Here is a 17642-nt window from a genome sequence, read left to right on the forward strand (position 1 = left end):
TCTTACTTTCATTAGTAAATTGAGACCCGACTGAGTAAAAAATAGTTGTGTTGTTGTTTTTTATGTCTGCATCGGCCCTGTGTCCAAGATATGGTAGCCGGAGCAGTCGACACATCACGCGCGTCGCTGGGAGTTCCCTTGTCCCCTATAGCACGCCCCTCCGTCTTTCCTCCGCGCCTTCCCGGTCGTGCCTCCCATCTATTCTCTCGCGCCATCTCCCGGGGAAAAGAAGCTGAGGGGCGGTGGCGGCGTCGGTGTAACGTTGCTTCGCTGGCCTGTAACCTCAATGGTCCACATCTAGACTGAAGACTGACAGTTGGACCCGACAGGACAGGTAGCCTTTATTTCATTGTTCTGCATTCTCTGGCAGTTATCTTGCAGTGTATGGGAGGCACAGGTGTAGCCTGTGTATCATGTGAATATGACATTGTAGCCGACACCCGGAACGTTTTGTTATTCGTACAGTAGTGGAAAATAATGCCTGCACAAAACCGTGTGTTGACACCTTCCCATATAGGCTACCGGTGTTAAAGCCACCGCCGGTTTCGTGGAATGATTGCAAGGGTGTTGCCAAAGGTTTAATCTGTGCAGTATGATCGGTCCGGTGTTCAATCATATGCCAAGACCAACATCCTTCTTCATGTATGATATGCTGGGTTATAATGCAGCGTAGCCTACGATAACTAGTGTCAGTGTTGCTTATAGTAATGTATATTAGGCTACGCGCGTAACAATGCGTGAGGACCCTGCGAGTCAGATGCAAGTGTGTCAAATCTGTTGTCCGAAATATTCTAATAAACAGTATTGAAATAGGCAATTGACCCATGCAGTATATTTGGCTGTCATGCCTACGGCTTTACTTGTGTGCGTTTTAAATGATTCAAATAGCCATTGTCTCACCTCTAGACAAGAGAATGAAGCCGGAGTATTGGTGCGGGTGTGGCAAAGGGGACAAGCAGCATGCGTGCCAATCTGTATATGAACGTGCATGCTCTGGGTAGGCAACAACTGTGTAGGCAAAACGCTAAATAAATAGTTTAACTGAAATCGTTCAAAATCAAGAAAAGAAGGTAGAATTTAGAATCCTCGAGATGCACCTGCTACAGAATAAGAATATTTGAAAGCATGGCTAGGCTAGCCTAGTTTTGAGTTCACATCCATAGCTGTAATCTGCTGTAGTCTATTCAATGGTTATTTAAATGACTTAATGACATAGCCTATTACAAATATACCAATACCCCCCCTACCTACCTGCTGCTGCTGCACCCCCCTTCCAACAACGGAACCTTTTTGTCCAGTTCTTATTTTGGATGTGAGTAAAAACCCCATCATTCATTGTTAACACATCATATTCACCACCAACTTGTAATTCAAATACAATTTCTGAATGGGGTTTGAGTAGCTAGGCCAACAATAAAAAAGCAGACCACTCATAGGTAGATGCTTCCATTTTTCAGTGTAGGCTACATTTGCACTCACTGAAAGTTTGTTTTTCCCCAACCAGACAATTATGTGAGTTTTAATATCAAGTTGCAAGATGTGAGGCTTTCACATGAAGAAATTTACAGTAATGTTGTCAGGTATTTATTGAATTTACATCAGGGATGATAAAGTATCACACATGAAACAACACTTAGAAAACAATGGCTGTGCAAACGACAATTGTTCTTCCAAGACAGCGCCACAATCTAACTGTTCAACAAACAGAATTGTAAGACTGATGTTTGAGCGGGCAGTGGTTGTGGGATTGATTAAATATTGTAGAGACAAGCCAAATCTAGGTGAAAATGTATATTTTTGCATGACGGCTGTTAGAGAACATTATACACTACATGACCAAAAGTATGTGGACACTTGCTCGTCGAACATCTTATTCCAAAATCATGGGCATTAATATGGAGTTGGTCTCCCATTTTGCTGCTATAACAGCCTCCACTCTTCTGGAAAGGCTTTCTACTAGATGTTGGAACATTGCTGCGGGGACTTGCTTCCATTCAGCCACAAGAGCATTAGGGAGGTCAGGCACTGATATTGGGCGATTAGGCCAGACTCGCAGTCGGCGTTCCAATTCATCCCAAAGGTGTTCACGGGGTTGAAGTCAGGGCTCTGTGCAGGTCAGTCAAGTTCTTCCACACTGATCTCGACAAACCATTTCTGTATGGACCTCGCTTTGTGCATGAGGGCATTGTCATACTGAAACAGGAAAGGGCCTTCAACATTGAGATCTGTGTATTACAGCAGCTAGCTCTTATTGGTGAGCTGGTCTATACATACTTTCATTGCATCAGACTGAGCTTACAGTACCAGCTACCGACTCATGCCTCCTCTAGTCTCACAACACAGTCCTATTTCTTACTGTCTGGATTCAATCTGATCTTCTTTTGGATCCTCTCGTTCTTTCTCTCCTAGCTAATCTACTGTCTACTCTACAGTATTCGACTGAGCATCTGTGTGGGTGTCAGTGATCAGTCTAGTGTGCATGTTCACTCACCGTGCTTCTCAACTGATCACGCACAGCAACTGAAGCAGGATTTCACATAATTTCTCTATCCCCCCTATTTGGGGCCTGTTCAGAGGGAGGCAAGCCTGCCACTCCTCCATCCCTCTGTCTTACCTCTCCTTGATTACTGGCTGTTTCTGCTTCTCCAGAGTGCATTCTAGTCTTTGTGCCAACCAATGTCATTGTTCTGTGCCCCTTGTGTTATTATGTCTCCCTGCGAAAGAGGGTTGCTTATAAATACTATTGGTTTGGAGATAAGGGTTATGATCAACACATAACACGTCCAGATACATACTATATGAGGAATTGCTGTACAGGAAAATTCCTACAGGAATATTCCTTAAAGCCTATGGTTCAGTTAGTTTCCTTGTGAAAATTGCATTTTATGTTCATGTCACATGGAACACATTTCCCAGAAATAGAAGCCAATTGTCCATAGAAGATCATTTGGAACAGTTCGTGCATATATTATGACGACATTTTCTGACGTTATTGTTCGTTTTCGACTTTGGCAAGTGTTTCTTCGGCTGTTTCGGGCACACAAACATATTTCGTGAAGGCAAGCCGAAGTCGTCAGCCGAAGTCTACACCCCCTCATTGGCGATTGGTCAACTGAAGGAATTCTTCAATGACGTGCCTGTTGTCATTCAACAAGAGACGACTCGTCGTCATGCAATTTTTTTACGGTTTGCCTATAGGCGCCAGCCAAACTGTAGCATGCTAACGCCTTTACAGTCATGCATGACACACTCAGACACACTGCCTCCCCTGTGTCAGCTCTATGTCATTACATGATTGATTTTCAATCCATGATATTTCATTGCATCTGCTGGAACAGTTATTCGTTCACAGCCATATTGAATTCACCACTAGATAAACTTACAGTCTCAGTCATAAGATTGATTGTAAATAAACAGTCATTACACATTACAATTGACAGATGTTTATATCTTTCGAATGACGACATTGTGTTGTCTTTACGCCACTGAGAGGTAACTAGATGACTGTATTACATCAATTTACCTCAGGAAGACAATGCATGTCCAAGATCATTCTCGTGTCAAGCAATATTGTCTCGAAAGACCAACAAAGGATTTTGCTGCTACCTGGCACATTCCTCTTGCAATGGCTGTTTGCTTTTGCAGACACTGTTTTGAACGTTTGATTACACTAACTCACAGTCTGAACAGCTATTGGTTCACAAGTGTTATGCTCATTGCTCACTATTTAGGTGAACAAATTAATATGAAACAAACTGCCTCAGTCATGATGTAGCATGTGTATTTGTCACGCCCTGACCTGAGATATCTCTGTTTTCTTTATATTTTGGTTGGGTCAGGGTGTGACTAGGGTGGGTACGCTAGTTTTTGTATTGTCTAGGGTTTTTGTATGTCTAGGGTTTTTTAGGTCTAGGGGTTTTTGTATATCTATGTTGGCCTGATATGTTTATCATTGCTGTTTATCGTTGTCTCTGATTGGGGATCATATTTAGGTAGCCATTTCCCTTTGGTGTTTGTAGGATCTTGTTCTATGTTTAGTTGCCTGTCTGCACTATTCGTATAGCTTCACATTTCGTTTGCGCTTGTTTGTTTTGTTTTGCTGAGTTTCGGTTTTATTAAAAACACGTGGAACTCTACTCACGCTGCGCCTTGGTCTCATCTTTATAACGAACGTGACAGTATTACATCTTCCAATTAGAGGAACTAATAAACTATGAGCCTATCCTGTATTTGTCTATGACATCCTCTGCTAAACTAGCTGCTCACTATTTTGGTAGTGTGGCTGCATGTACCTATAGAAGGATAATTCATATTTTTATAACTGCACACATCTGTACATCAGCTAACACCAATATAGCCTACAGAAAGAGGTACTGTTCCATGTCCTGTGAAGGTTCTCTCACTTGACTGCACATGTGCGCCCACCTCTACTACAGTAGGTAGCTCGAGCCAACTTCCTCTCAGCATAGATTGATGGACTAGCCACAAACTCCATTAGAATAAAATATCTGATTAATACAGCTCCGATAGTGTATGGACTGGCATACTAAACAGGCAAGGTTGTGTGAGGAAGGTCCCGTGATTGGCCAACATTGAGAATAAATAGGTTGGGCTCTATAATCATGTGGATCAAGGTCTTTCACTTTATGTGAACTAGATATTTCTTTTATTTATCCTTTATTTAACTAGGCAAGTCAGTTAAGAATAGGGTTGAAAAGGGTCGAAAACTTTCCAGTAAATTGCCGGAATTTTCCATGGGAAGTTAATTAAGCCCTGGAATTTGGAGAATTTTGCTTAAAACTTCGTAGGGCTGAAATCCCGTTAACGGGATCGATATGACAACAGCCAGTGAAAGTGCAGGGCGCCAAATTCAAAACAACAGAAATCTCATAATTAAAATTCCTCAACCATACATGTATTTTATACCATTTTAAAGGTAATCTTGTTGTTAATCTCACCACAGTGTCCAATTTCAAATAGGCTTTACAGTGAAAGCACCACAAATGATTATGTGAGGTCAGAGCCAAGTCACAAAAACACACAGCCATTTTTCTGAGTGGAGTCACAAAAAGCAGAACTAGAGAGAGAATGAATCACTAACCTTTGATGATCTTCATCAGATGACACTCACAGGACTTCATGTTACATAATACATGTATGTTTTGTCCGGTAAAGTTCATATTCATATAAAAAATCTCAGTATACATTGGGCGCGTTATGTTCAGTAGTTCCAAAAACATCCGGTGATATTGCAGAGAGCCACATCAATTTACAGAAATACTCATCATAAATGTTGATGAAAATACAAGTGTTATACATGGAATTAAAGATATACTTCTCTGTAATGCAACCGCTGTGTCAGATTTCAAAAAGGATTTGAGTCCCTGGCGGCGTAGTGTGTTACTGATGGTAGGCTTTGTTACTTGGGTCCCAGGTCTCTGCAGGTCATTCACTAGGTCCCCCCGTGTGGTTCTGGGATTTTTGCTCACCGTTCTTGTCATAATTTTGATCCCACGGGGTGAGATCTTGCGTGGAGCCCCAGATCGATTATCAGTGGTCTTGTATGTCTTCCATTTCCTAATAATTGCTCCCACAGTTGATTTCTTCAAACCAAGCTGATTACCTATTGCAGATTCAGTCTTCCCAGCCTGGTGCAGGTCTACAATTTTGTATATATCCAACATGGCGGATACATGTATTTGTATATATCCAACATGGCGGATATATGTATTTGTTCTCTGAGCGCCGTTCTCAGATTATTGCATGGTTTGCTTTTTCTGCAGGAAAACCTTGTGAAGACTTACAGAAAACGTTTGACCTCTGTCATTGCCAACAAAGGGTATATAACAAAGTATTGAGAAACTTTTGTTATTGACCAAATATTTATTTTCCAACCTAATTTGCAAATAAATTCACTAAAAATCCTACAATGTGATTTTCTGGATTTTTTTTTCTCATTTTGTCTGTCATAGTTGAAGTGTACTTATGATGACAATTACAGGCCTCTCTCATCTTTTTAAGTGGGAGAACTTGCACAATTGGTGGCTGACTAAATACTCCCCCCCCCCTGTAAATATTCACTTACCATTGATGATCTTCATCAGAATGCACTCCCAGGAATCCCAGTTCCACAATAAATGTTTGATTTGTTCAATAATGTCCATTATTTATGTCCAAATAGCTACTTTTGTAGGCGCGTTTGGTAAACAAATCAAAACCCACGAAGCGTGTTCACTAGTTAAAGTTCCGTTACAGACCGTAGAAACTTGTCAAATGATGTATGGAATCAATAAATCTTCAATAATATTCCAACCGGAGAATTCCTTTGTCTTCAGAAAAGCAAAGGAACGGGAGATACCTCTCATGTGAAATGTGCATGACCAGCGCGTTACTGCTGCCAGACCTCTGACTCATTCAGCTCTCATTCGGCCCCACTTCACAGTAGAAGCATCAAACAAGTTTCTAAAGACGATTGACATCTAGTGGAAGCCTTAGGAAGTACAAGATGACCAATATCCCACTGTAACTTCAATAGGGGCTGAGTTGAAAATCGACCAACCTCAGATTTCCCACTTCCTGTTTGGATTTTTTCTCAGGTTTTTGCCTGCCATATCAGTTCTGTTATACTCACAGACATCATTCAAACCGTTTTGGAAACTTCAGAGTGTTTTCTATCCAAATGTAATAATAATATGCATATATTACCAACTGGGACAGGTAGTTTACTCTGGGCACCTTATTTATCCAAGCTACTCAATACTGCCATAAGAAGTTAAATTCATCAAAGAGTTAGCTTATAAAAGTTAACCTTTTTTGTGGGATACACATAAGGCAATTATAGGTCTTGTAGCATATTTTGGTTAAACTTTCCCCAATTCAATGGAATCTCAACCCTCTGCATGCACAGTACATTCTTCCATCACATGTCCAGTGCACTTTTCCATCACATGTACAGCTGATTCTCAAGATCTTGCACACTAATGAGATGCTATTGAGCCCACACCACTAGACTGTCTGAGCCAAGGACTACATGCTTTCTGGTAAGTTTGATTACAATACTGGGTGAGGTGAATATATTTGATATGACATACATAACTAGTAATTAGTAGCCAACAGCAAAGTGTTTTTAAATAACTTCTAACTTGTTAACAATTTCTGCTAAGTAGTTTTTGCTATCATGTGGATTTTAGCTTTGCTTGAGCCTGCTAACTGAGCAGTGTTAATTCACCTGTTTCTATACATGTTTCATTTAAAAAACATTGATCTAACAAATTAGTTGTTTAATCTAACTGCTTAACTATTTATCTGTATTTGGAAATGTTTTTTTTTTTTTTTTTACTCATTTTTTTCTAATCTTTACAGGAAAATGCCACAGGCTGATGTGTGGAGAAATTTCATTCCAGCTAATGTAAAAGGAAAAGCTGTGTACATTTGCAAATACTGTGCCAAATCATATGTGAAGAATGCAACAAAGATGCAGAATCATCAGGCCAAGGGCATGAAGTTCCCTCAGCGCTCACAACAAGCAACCTCTGACAAAAGGTCCACTACTTATATTCGAGGTGAAAATGATAAATCAGACACCTTATCGTTAGCAACAGCTCATGGTCCTACTGGAATCAGAAGGTTTTTTTGACTCAATGGAGGAACGTAGTATGCAACTCAATGGAGGAACGTAGTATGCAACTGGATCACCCCTGATGCTCACAGGCAATGTGTAATGAAAGAGATTTCTGAATGTTCTTCGTCCAGCATACACCCCTCAGACATGCTTTATCTACTAACTTGCTGGATGCAGAGCTCAACAGAGTTCAAGTGAAGGTCAGGAAAATCATAGAGAAAGCTGACTGTATTGCAATCATCTCTGATGGGTGGTCAAATGTTTGTGGGCAAGGAATAATTAACTACATCATCTCCACCCCTCAACCAGTATTCTACAAGAGCACAGACACAAGGGACAACAGACACCCCGGTCTCTACATTGCACATCAGCTGAAGGCAGTCATCAATGCCCTTGGACCACAAACAATTCTGCCAACATGAAGGCTGCTTGGTCTAAAGTGGAGGAGTCCTACCCTCACATCACATCCATTGGCTGTACTGCTCATGCATTATATCTGCTCCTCAGGGACATCATAGCACTGAAAACAATGGATACACTCTACAAGAGAGCCAAGGAAATGGTTAGGTATGTGAAGGGTCATCAAGTTATAGCAGAAATCTACCTCACCAAGCAAAGTGAGAAGAATAAGAGCACCACATTGAAGCTGCCCAGCAACACCCATTGGGGTGGTGTTGTCATGTTTGGCAGTCTCTTGGAGGGGAAGGAGTCTCCAAGAAATGGCCATATCACACTGCCGATATGGACAGCCCCATCAAGAGGATCCTACTGGATGATGTATGTTGGACCCCAAGTATGCTGGCAAGATCATCCTGTCTGGTGCAGAGATCAACAAGGCCTATGGTGTCATCACTACCGTGTCTGGCCACCTTGGCCTGGATGAGGGCAAGGTTCTTGGCAGTCTGGCGAAGTACACTTCCAAGCAAGGGCTTTGGGATGGAGATGCAATATGGCAGTTGTGCCAACATATCTCATCAGCCACCTGGTGGAAGGGACTTTGTGGATCTGAGACTTTTTCTCCTGTTGCCTCCATCATCCTCCAAATCCCACCATCATCAGCCAACTCAGAGCGCAACTAGTCCTTGTTTGGGAACACACACACCAAAGCAAGCACAGGCTGACCAATACAAGGGTTGAAAAATTGGTGGCCATCCGGGCAAATTTAAGGTTTTTGAGCCTGACACCGAGCCATCCTCAACAAGGTTGGAAAGTGACAGTGAAGATGAGGCCTCAGAGTCTGATGTTCAAGAGGTGGACGTTGAGGAGGTTCAGGGAGAAGACATGAAAGCCTGAGAGGAAGACAAACAAAGCTTTAGTTTCTAGACTATCATTTAACAGATGTATGTTGAAAATGTTTTTGGGGGATGCGATGGATCATTGGGAATCTTTCAGTATTCCCTTTCTTTTGTTGTTCAGTGAACACATCCCATGTGAAGAGTCAACTCATTTAATTAAAGTTCAATTCATAACTAAATTATATATATTTATTCTATTAGAAGGTTTTAATCATTTGCAATTTTGTCTACTTATGATAAGGTAAAATGTTTATGTTTCGGTCTCCATATGATATGGGAAATATATCCAATGTAAAAAACATCTACATTTAAATGGTATTCATATTCATTTGCACATGTTTCCGTTAATTCCCATATATTCCCGTTAATTCCCACAGAAAGTTTCCACCTCTGAATATTCCTCAAAATGTGCAACCCTAGTTAAGAACAAATTCTTATTTACAATGACGGTCAAACCTGGACGATGCTGGGCCAATTGTGCGTTGACCTATGGGACTCCCAATCACTGCCAAATGTGATGCAGCCTGGATTCAAACCAGGTACTGCAGTGATGCTTCTTGCACTGAGATGCAGGATCTTAGACCACTGCGCCACTCGGGAGCCCTTGAATCTATACTGTCACATTATATACTGTCACCTCATATATACTTTTACCTCATATAAAACATTTGATCTTCCCCCAAAAATGCTGGAGTAATTGAGGCCCAATTTTTTTAATTTATTGCATCACTGTCCAAATAGATACGGAGGTGAGTGTAAATAAAACCAACATCTATTTGCACCTCTATCTGTCTGCCTGAATCTTTGCCCTTACAGCTGCTACAAGGTATTTTACAAACAATGAATGTGCCCTAATTGGAGGGAGATAGACAATACATTTGTAGAGAGAGATGACCCTATCACAGTCCTCGCCTTCTTGTCTTTCGTATTCTGGACTGGTTCTTAAGCAGTTATGTTTTGGGCTGTTGTTGTTAGACCTAACAGTTGTATATTTCTGTAAATTGAACCATGTATTTTGCATTAAGATTATTAGGCTATTGCAACTGTCAGAGGGGAGAGACCAGAGACAGAGTATGATTCTCAGCAGTGGCGTGTATTCATTCAAGATATGGACTTGATGGAAAGACGATTGTCTTATATATTCTGGACTAGTTGTCATTCAGTTATGTTTAGGGCTATTGGTAACAGTTAATTATTTCTGTACAATGAACTGTGTATTTTGCAATAAATAATGTTATTTATTGCATTTATTATTAGACCTTTGTAGAATATTTATTATAAATGACATTGAACTGTTCCATAAGAAAAGGTTGCCGACCCCTGTATTATAGCTTCATGATATCTGGACAAACTTTCATATGCCAAGTCTTTTTGTCTCGTGCTTTAGACCCATCAGCTGAAATGTTATGGCAAACTGTGTTTGACAATCAGAGTCTTCACTCTGTCTTCCATGTGCCTTCCCTCTCTGCTGTGACATGACACTGAGCCACCATGTTTGATAGATTCCTCCTGCCACCTGCCGAGCAGATGAAGGATTGGCCCCAGGGGTACAGCGACCCGCCCTAGCTCGCATCACATTTCTGGGGCCGCAAATTGTCAGGGTCTCTGTAAGGAAGAGGGCATAATGACAGATAGGCACCGTCAGGTCATGACGGATGGCACGTCATGGCACATCATTCTGCAGAAAATGACCCCCCCCATTATTTCCATTACAATCTGGGCATTTATCTTAACGCTAGCTACAATCGACAAGCCTTTGTTGTGCTACCATACTATATCTATACTCAACCTCCATTGTTTGAAAGTGACATTCTGCAGTATGAGTTAAGAGTCTTTCTACTACAGCAGATATATGGTTTCAACATGTCAATGATACTGATGTTTCATTTCAACGGAGACGCAAAGTGGGGATTGTTATCTGAGCTCTGTCTCAGGAATTGAGAGCAGAACAGAGGTAATCTCACAGACATAACGGAGTCTCTGATTGACATTCCAGACTCACAAAGTTCCAAATCCCTCACTATCCCTTCCCCTAACACTCCATTGTTTGCAGATCTGTAATGTGTAAGCAAAAGGGCGGAAGCTCCACCACACACACACACACACCACAGGGGGTGTATGTACAGAGCAGATATTAATAAGCTCCCAGACATTACTTGAAATGTCAAAACGTACAATAGATTAATTGGCCAACAACACAATGCCAAGTTGGCATCAAGAGGACATTGAAATCCATTGCCCAGCCCGGTAAACTCTATTGTATTACATGCCGGTATTGATGCATGGACTGAGTTGGATTTTTACCTTGCCTTAAATAACGGTATTTTAATGTTTAGTTTAAAATCAAATCAAGTTGTATTAGTCACATGCGCCGAATACAACAGCTAATGTGCGATCCAGAACACAGCCTGTAGCCCCAGAGTCTATGAAAGCAGGAACTGCCCATTGCCCAGAAACACTGGAAACAACTCGGAACCCCTCCGTCCTCTCACGACGACGTTCCCAAAGCCGGTTGTCAAATCGGATGGCCAGAATGATAAATTCATCCAGAGTGTCAGGGTTGTCCTGGGAAGCTAGTTCATCCTTCAGAACCTCACGGAGTCTGTTCAGAAAGGCTGAGCAAAGGGCTTCTGTATTCCAACCGCTCTCAGCAGCGAGCATCCGAAAGTCAATGGCGTAATCAACTACTCTCCGGCTGCCCTGCCGAAGCGCAATGAGTCTTTGAGCAGCATTCCTGCCACTGATGGGTTGATCAAAACCCCTCTTCATCTCCTGGGTGAAGCTTTGCCAATTAAAACAAATGTCTGATTGCTTCTCCCATATGGCCGTGGCCCAGGCCAGAGCCCGTCCTGAGAGCAAGGAGATGACGTATTGCCATTCTGGAATGCTTGCTGGGAAACGTTGATGCCTGCAGCTCGAAAGCCAGCAAGCATTGGAGCAGGAACCCACGACACCTCCCAGGAGGCCCCTCATAGCACTCCGGTGCCGGGAGATGAGGCTCCCGAATGGAGGAAGACGCTTGGGCTGGTAGGGAGTGGAGGATTAGGAACAGCCACAGGTGCAGCAGCCGTTGCTCCCGCCTGTCCTGTCTGCAGAGTGAACACAAGAGTTCTTAAATCATCCGACAATGTCTGCAGCCATGGCAACCAATCACAGTTCCATGGTGGGTGAGAGCCGACTAGCAAGCGCTTTGGGTGTGCACATGTACATTTTTTACCATGAATAGTGCCCGTTAGGCAGCACTGGAGCCAAAAGCATCCTAGAAATCGGGACAATGCCCCTTGTGGCAAAAGTAAGAACTGCCATTGAATCCATTGAAAATGCATGGTCAGAAGCTAGGTTTCCATTCAATTAGCGACAGATTTTCATGCGAATATTCTAAAATCTGCTTAAAGAAATTACATGCATTTTCTCACCAGTCATGAGTTTCCACACGTAATGCACACAAAAAGTGCTTTTATGCTTAATCTTTCATGTACCGAATAAAAATCGAAACTTCAATGTATTTCCATCGCATTTTCAACTCTACTGATAGTTTTGTCACAGAAAGCCCCATTAAAATGTTTTTTTGTTGTTGCCACTCTAGGGTCATGCACGATTCATTAAGCATATTTAGAACTTTTATTATTCAAAAACATAAAATATATACCATAACACCGTAAAAATAAATAATAAATATTGTGATTTAATACAGTATTTTGGTCATATCGCTCAGCCCTAGCCCAGCCTCTAGTGTTCTGCAACATACTTCTGGCAATGATCTATGAACAGTAAGCTCAGCTGCTTTGCAGGCCACAACAACCACCTAACTGCCTCATTGTCTTTTTAATCAAGGGGATTTTCTTATGTAATCTGCTGTCATTTACTTCACTCAGAAAACAGGGTTCCAAAAGGGTTATTTGGCTGTCCCCATAGGAGAACCCTTTTTGGTTCCAGGTAAAATCCTTTTTGGTTCCAAGTAGAACTCTTTTGGGTTCCATGGGGTTCATGACTTAATGACAAGGAGCTTCTTTGAAGAGATAAACAGTCAAAAGAGTTGTGCATCTAAGCACCTGCCATCCCATTCCCTATTATCTCCTCTAGGCTGAAGATTAAGTGTGCAGTGACCATAACAGATGTGGAGCTTTCAGTAATTGAGTTGCATTGCGGCCTAAATTAAAGAATTGATTGGCCCCCACGTCTTGACATTTGAAATGAGCACCCACGCTTCTGTCACTGATCAACTTCTAAGACCAATTCTCTACACACACACACACACACACACAGAGCATATTACATACACTCTTAGAAAAAAGGGTTCCAAAAGGGTCTTTGGCTGTCCCCATTGGAGAACACTTTTTGGTTCCAAGTAGAACTCTTTTTTTTTGTTCCAGGCGAAACTCTTTTGGGTTCCATGTAGAACCCTCTGTGTAAGTGGTTCTACATGGAACCAAAACGGGTTCTTCAAAGGGTTCTCCTATGGGGACAGCCAAAGAACCCTTTTAGGTTCTAGATATGTCACGGATCCTCCTGGCACTGATGCTCATTCTGTTCACCAGTTCCGGAGGTCTACGTCACCGGCTTTCTAGGCTTCACTGAACGGGATTCGTTATCATCAACCCCGGACTGTCTTGTCTGATTACACACACCTGGTTCCCATTTCCCCTGATTAGTATGTTATATATGTTCCCTCTGTCTTTGTCGGTTATTGTTCCCATGTCCGTTGGTCGTGTGAGTGCCTATGCATCGGTGCAGCTGTTATGCTGCTTGCTTTATATATTGTGTACTATGGGTATCGTCCAAATCCTTTATACCAGATTTTTTTTCTAAGAGTCTAGGCTACCCATTGCATAAACATGACCTTACTGATGTAAAACTGCACAGTCCTGACATATAGCTCACTCACACTCAACACAGTTTCAGTTTGCAATTTACAGCCATTGTTGAGGAAATAAAGTAATTCTACCCTATTTCTTATTGTTAGGTGCTGGTCATGAAGTCACTTCATGAAGGGTTCAAAGACACTCCATGTATTACTTTCTTTGTCCACACTGAGCTTTGAAATTGAGGGACTTATCACTAGACTTGGGCGCTATCCAGATTGTCATGCGTTCCTACTGACCTTGTGCCATATTCAGTAATACTGGCACTGAACACAAGGGAAGCTATTTTCAAACCCCACTGAGCCTTTGTAATCCGAAGGTTAGCAATGCTTACAAGTACATGTAAAATCCCATAGAGAATGATAACGAAATGCTCACGAGCACTACATGTTATACAGTCTCTAACCTGAAGTAATTGCAGGACAGACATCCCAGATCAAAGTTATACAAGTAACAAAAAAGGCTACTTACAGTTTGCTGCATGCACAAAACAAATATTAGACAGCAAGGCTCTTGATCCAGGAGAAGATTCTCTGCTGTTACCAAGCGCAACTTGATTTTGTAAGAAGCTAATCACTTAGCTAGATAACTAAAGAGCTAATAAATTAGCTAAATTATCTGACAGGTAAAATGTAGAACGCGATCTTCGGTATTTTCTAATGTATTGCACAAGTTGACTGCAGGTATTTACTTAAAGGGATACTTTGGTATTTTGCCAATGAAGCCCTTTATCTACTTCCCCAGAGTCAGATGAACTCGTGGATACCATTTTTATGTCTCTGTGTCCAGTATGAAGAAACTAATGAGCATTTTTTTTTGTGTTTCATTATTATTATTTTTTAGCCCTATTTCTCCCCCATTTCATGATATCCAATTGGTAGTTAGTCTTGTACTATCGCTGCAACTCCCATACAGACTTGGGAGAGCTGTGCGTCCTCCAAAACACGACCCCGCCAAGCCGCACTGCTTCTTGACACCCTCCCCTAACCCGGACGACTTTGGGCCAATTATGTGCCACCTCATGGGTCTCCCAGTCGCAGAAGGCTGCGACACAGCCTAGGACCTAATCGGTATGAAGTTAGTTTCTCAAGCAAATTCTAACTAGCCTTAGCACAATGACTGGAAGTCTATGGGTATCTGCTAATCCTGAAGTAGCCTTTAAAAAGTAGCTGCAAATATTAAAATTAATTTTAAAAAAACAACTTCAAAGAAATAGTATCAACGGTATTGAGGGTAATGAAAAACCATCCAGTGGCTATCCAAATACCCTGGTATAGGTATATACAGTATACCACCCAAGCCTACTTATCATGCTGCGTATCACATTAGTCCTCTCAAGAGCCTGTTTATATCATTTTTGGATTGCCTCTGCTTATTGCACAGATAGGTTTGCCTGTCGCTAAAGTTGAGAGAAGTCTTCCGTCTGAGCCTTTCAAGAGTTAAATTCAGAGACCCGCTAGCAGACAGACAGCTGGCTGAGGGAAATGTTCATCTTAACGTCCTTGATGCTTTGGTGACTAATACCACATTATCCATCAGCTGTTTACAAGTGTGGAGCAATTAAAAGACTGAATTAAAACCCTATTTTGTTACTTCTTAATTAAGGTTTTCCTGGATGTGTTAAACTTTAATCTTAGCCTGCCTTGTGCCATTTCACTAATCCCACCATCTCATTAGCTTTATCCCTTGTTTTTTAATCACACGTCCATTCTAGCTAGAGAAATGGTACTCAATTCTGGATCAAAGTACTGAAAGATTTAGAGATGTCTGTAATCTTGTCTAATGTCCATTGGTGGCACTCATGGTTTCCTGTCTTTATGCTATAGCGTAGCCGATGTGGACTACTCAGTTAGCGCTAATCTTGTGCAAGTGATGTCATCCGCCCTGAGACCGAGAAGTATTGTTTCCCCAGACCTAGAAATGCTTTTGTTTTAGGTCAGTGGTATTGATGGTGCTTCTTTGGGTTGCGAATGTTGCGTGTTCGTGCCCAGCTTGGGGCAGACAGGGATGGAAGCTATACTGTTACACTAACACCATGATACACGTGTGGTTTGACTTACAGATATAGAAGGAGTAATATTTGTTTACATGTTTAACTTAAGTATTCCACAACATAGTAGGGCTGAACACATTTAATCGATGGGTCGATTGTTTAGTCGACAGCCTGTTGGTCGACCAACATTCCTTTAGCCGAACAGTAGCAGAAAAATATACAGTATCAGTCAAAAGTTTGGACACACCTACTCATTCAAGGTTTTTTTTTTCTACATTGCAGAATAATAGTGAAGACATCAACACTATGAAATAACACACAGGGAATCATGTAGTAACCAAAAAAGTGTTAAACAAATTAAAATATATTTTATATTTGAGATTCTCCAAAGTAGCCACCCTTTGCCTTGATGATAGCGTTGCACACTCTTGGCATTCTCTCAACCAGCTTCATGAGGAATGCTTTTCCAACAGTCTTGAAGGAGTTCCCGTTGGCAGCTTTTCCTTCACTCTGCAGTCCAACTCATCCCAAACCATCTCAATTGGGTTGAGGTCGGGTAATTGTGGAGGCCAAGTCATCTGATGCCTCACTCCATCATACTCCTTCTTGGTCAAATAGCCCTTACACAGCCTGGAGGTGTGTTTTGGGTCATTGTCCTGTTGAAAAACAAATGATAGCCCCACTACAGCAAAGCAGAAGTGTGCCTTGAATTCTAAATAAATCACTCACAGTCACCAGCAAAGCACCCCCACACCATCACACCTCCTCCTCCATGCGTCATGGTGGGAATCACACATGTGGAGGTCATCCGTTCACCTACTTTGCGTCTCACAAAGACACGGCAGTTGGAACCAAAAATCTCAGATTTGGACTCGTCAGACCAAAGGACAGATTTCCACCGGTCTAATGTATATTGCTCGTGTTTCTTGGCCCGAGCAAGTCTCTTCTTATTATTGTTGTCCTTTAGTAGTGGTTTCTTTGCAGCAATTCGACCATGAAGGCCTGGTTGACGTAGTCTCCTCTGACCACCTGATGTTGAGGTGTCTTTTACTTGCCCTCTGTGAAGCATTTATTTGGGCTGCAATCTGAGGTGCAGTTAACTCTAATGAACCTATCCTCTGCAGCATAGTTAACTCTGGGTCTTCCTGTCCTCATGAGAGCCAGTTTCATCATAGCGCTTGATGGTTTTTGCGACTGCACTTGAAGAAACTTTCATAGTTCTTGAAGTTTTCTGGAATGACTGACCTTCATGTTTTAAAGTAATGATGGACTGTATCTTTTGGCTTGTTTGAGCTGTTCTTGCCGTAATATTGCCTTAGTCTTTTACCAAATAGGGCTATCTTCTGTATACCAACCCTATCTTGTCACAGCACAACTGATTGGCTCAAACCCATTAAGAAGGAAAGAAATTCCACAAATTAACTTTTAACAAGGCATACCTGTGGTTCTGAAACACATCAGTGCGCAGTTGAATTGGCACCTTTTCCTAGACCATGTTGCTATGTGCATAAAAGAAAGTTAACCAGCATATTGGTGTTGAGAACAATGCGGCGGAGGCTGCAGCGGAGGCTGCAGAGGAGACAGCCCTTACCTTATTGGCTAAGAAAAGTGAGGAGAGAGGAATCCTCAATTTAATTAGGTCTATAATCAATAGCCTAACTGTTAAATCTGCTTGGCTTTATGAATCATCCATATATATCTATAGAAATAAGACAGATACTGCTTCTGTTGCCTGTTGATTGTCAAGTAAACCATTTCTAGTAAACATGTCAATTAAACAATTTCACACATTTAAAAACATCTTTGCTTTGCTTTAATAAAGGCTTTACACTTTCCCCCTATTAGAACAGCTTCTGGTATTATTTCTAATT

At 41.6% G+C, this 17642-nt stretch overlaps 1 protein-coding gene across 1 annotated transcript in view; it reads left to right on the top strand.

The window, feature by feature from the left end:
* The first annotated feature begins 204 nt into the window (after positions 1–204).
* The window catches only part of si:dkey-178k16.1 (band 4.1-like protein 1), a 102595-nt gene continuing 85157 nt past the window's right edge, over positions 205–17642 (top strand). The window contains exon 1 of the mRNA XM_042299921.1: positions 205–334. The gene's annotated coding sequence lies outside the window, so the exon portion shown is untranslated. The remainder of the gene's footprint in view (positions 335–17642) is intronic.

The sequence above is a fragment of the Oncorhynchus tshawytscha genome, linkage group LG16 (genome assembly GCF_018296145.1).
Source record: "Oncorhynchus tshawytscha isolate Ot180627B linkage group LG16, Otsh_v2.0, whole genome shotgun sequence".
Taxonomy (NCBI): domain Eukaryota; kingdom Metazoa; phylum Chordata; class Actinopteri; order Salmoniformes; family Salmonidae; genus Oncorhynchus; species Oncorhynchus tshawytscha.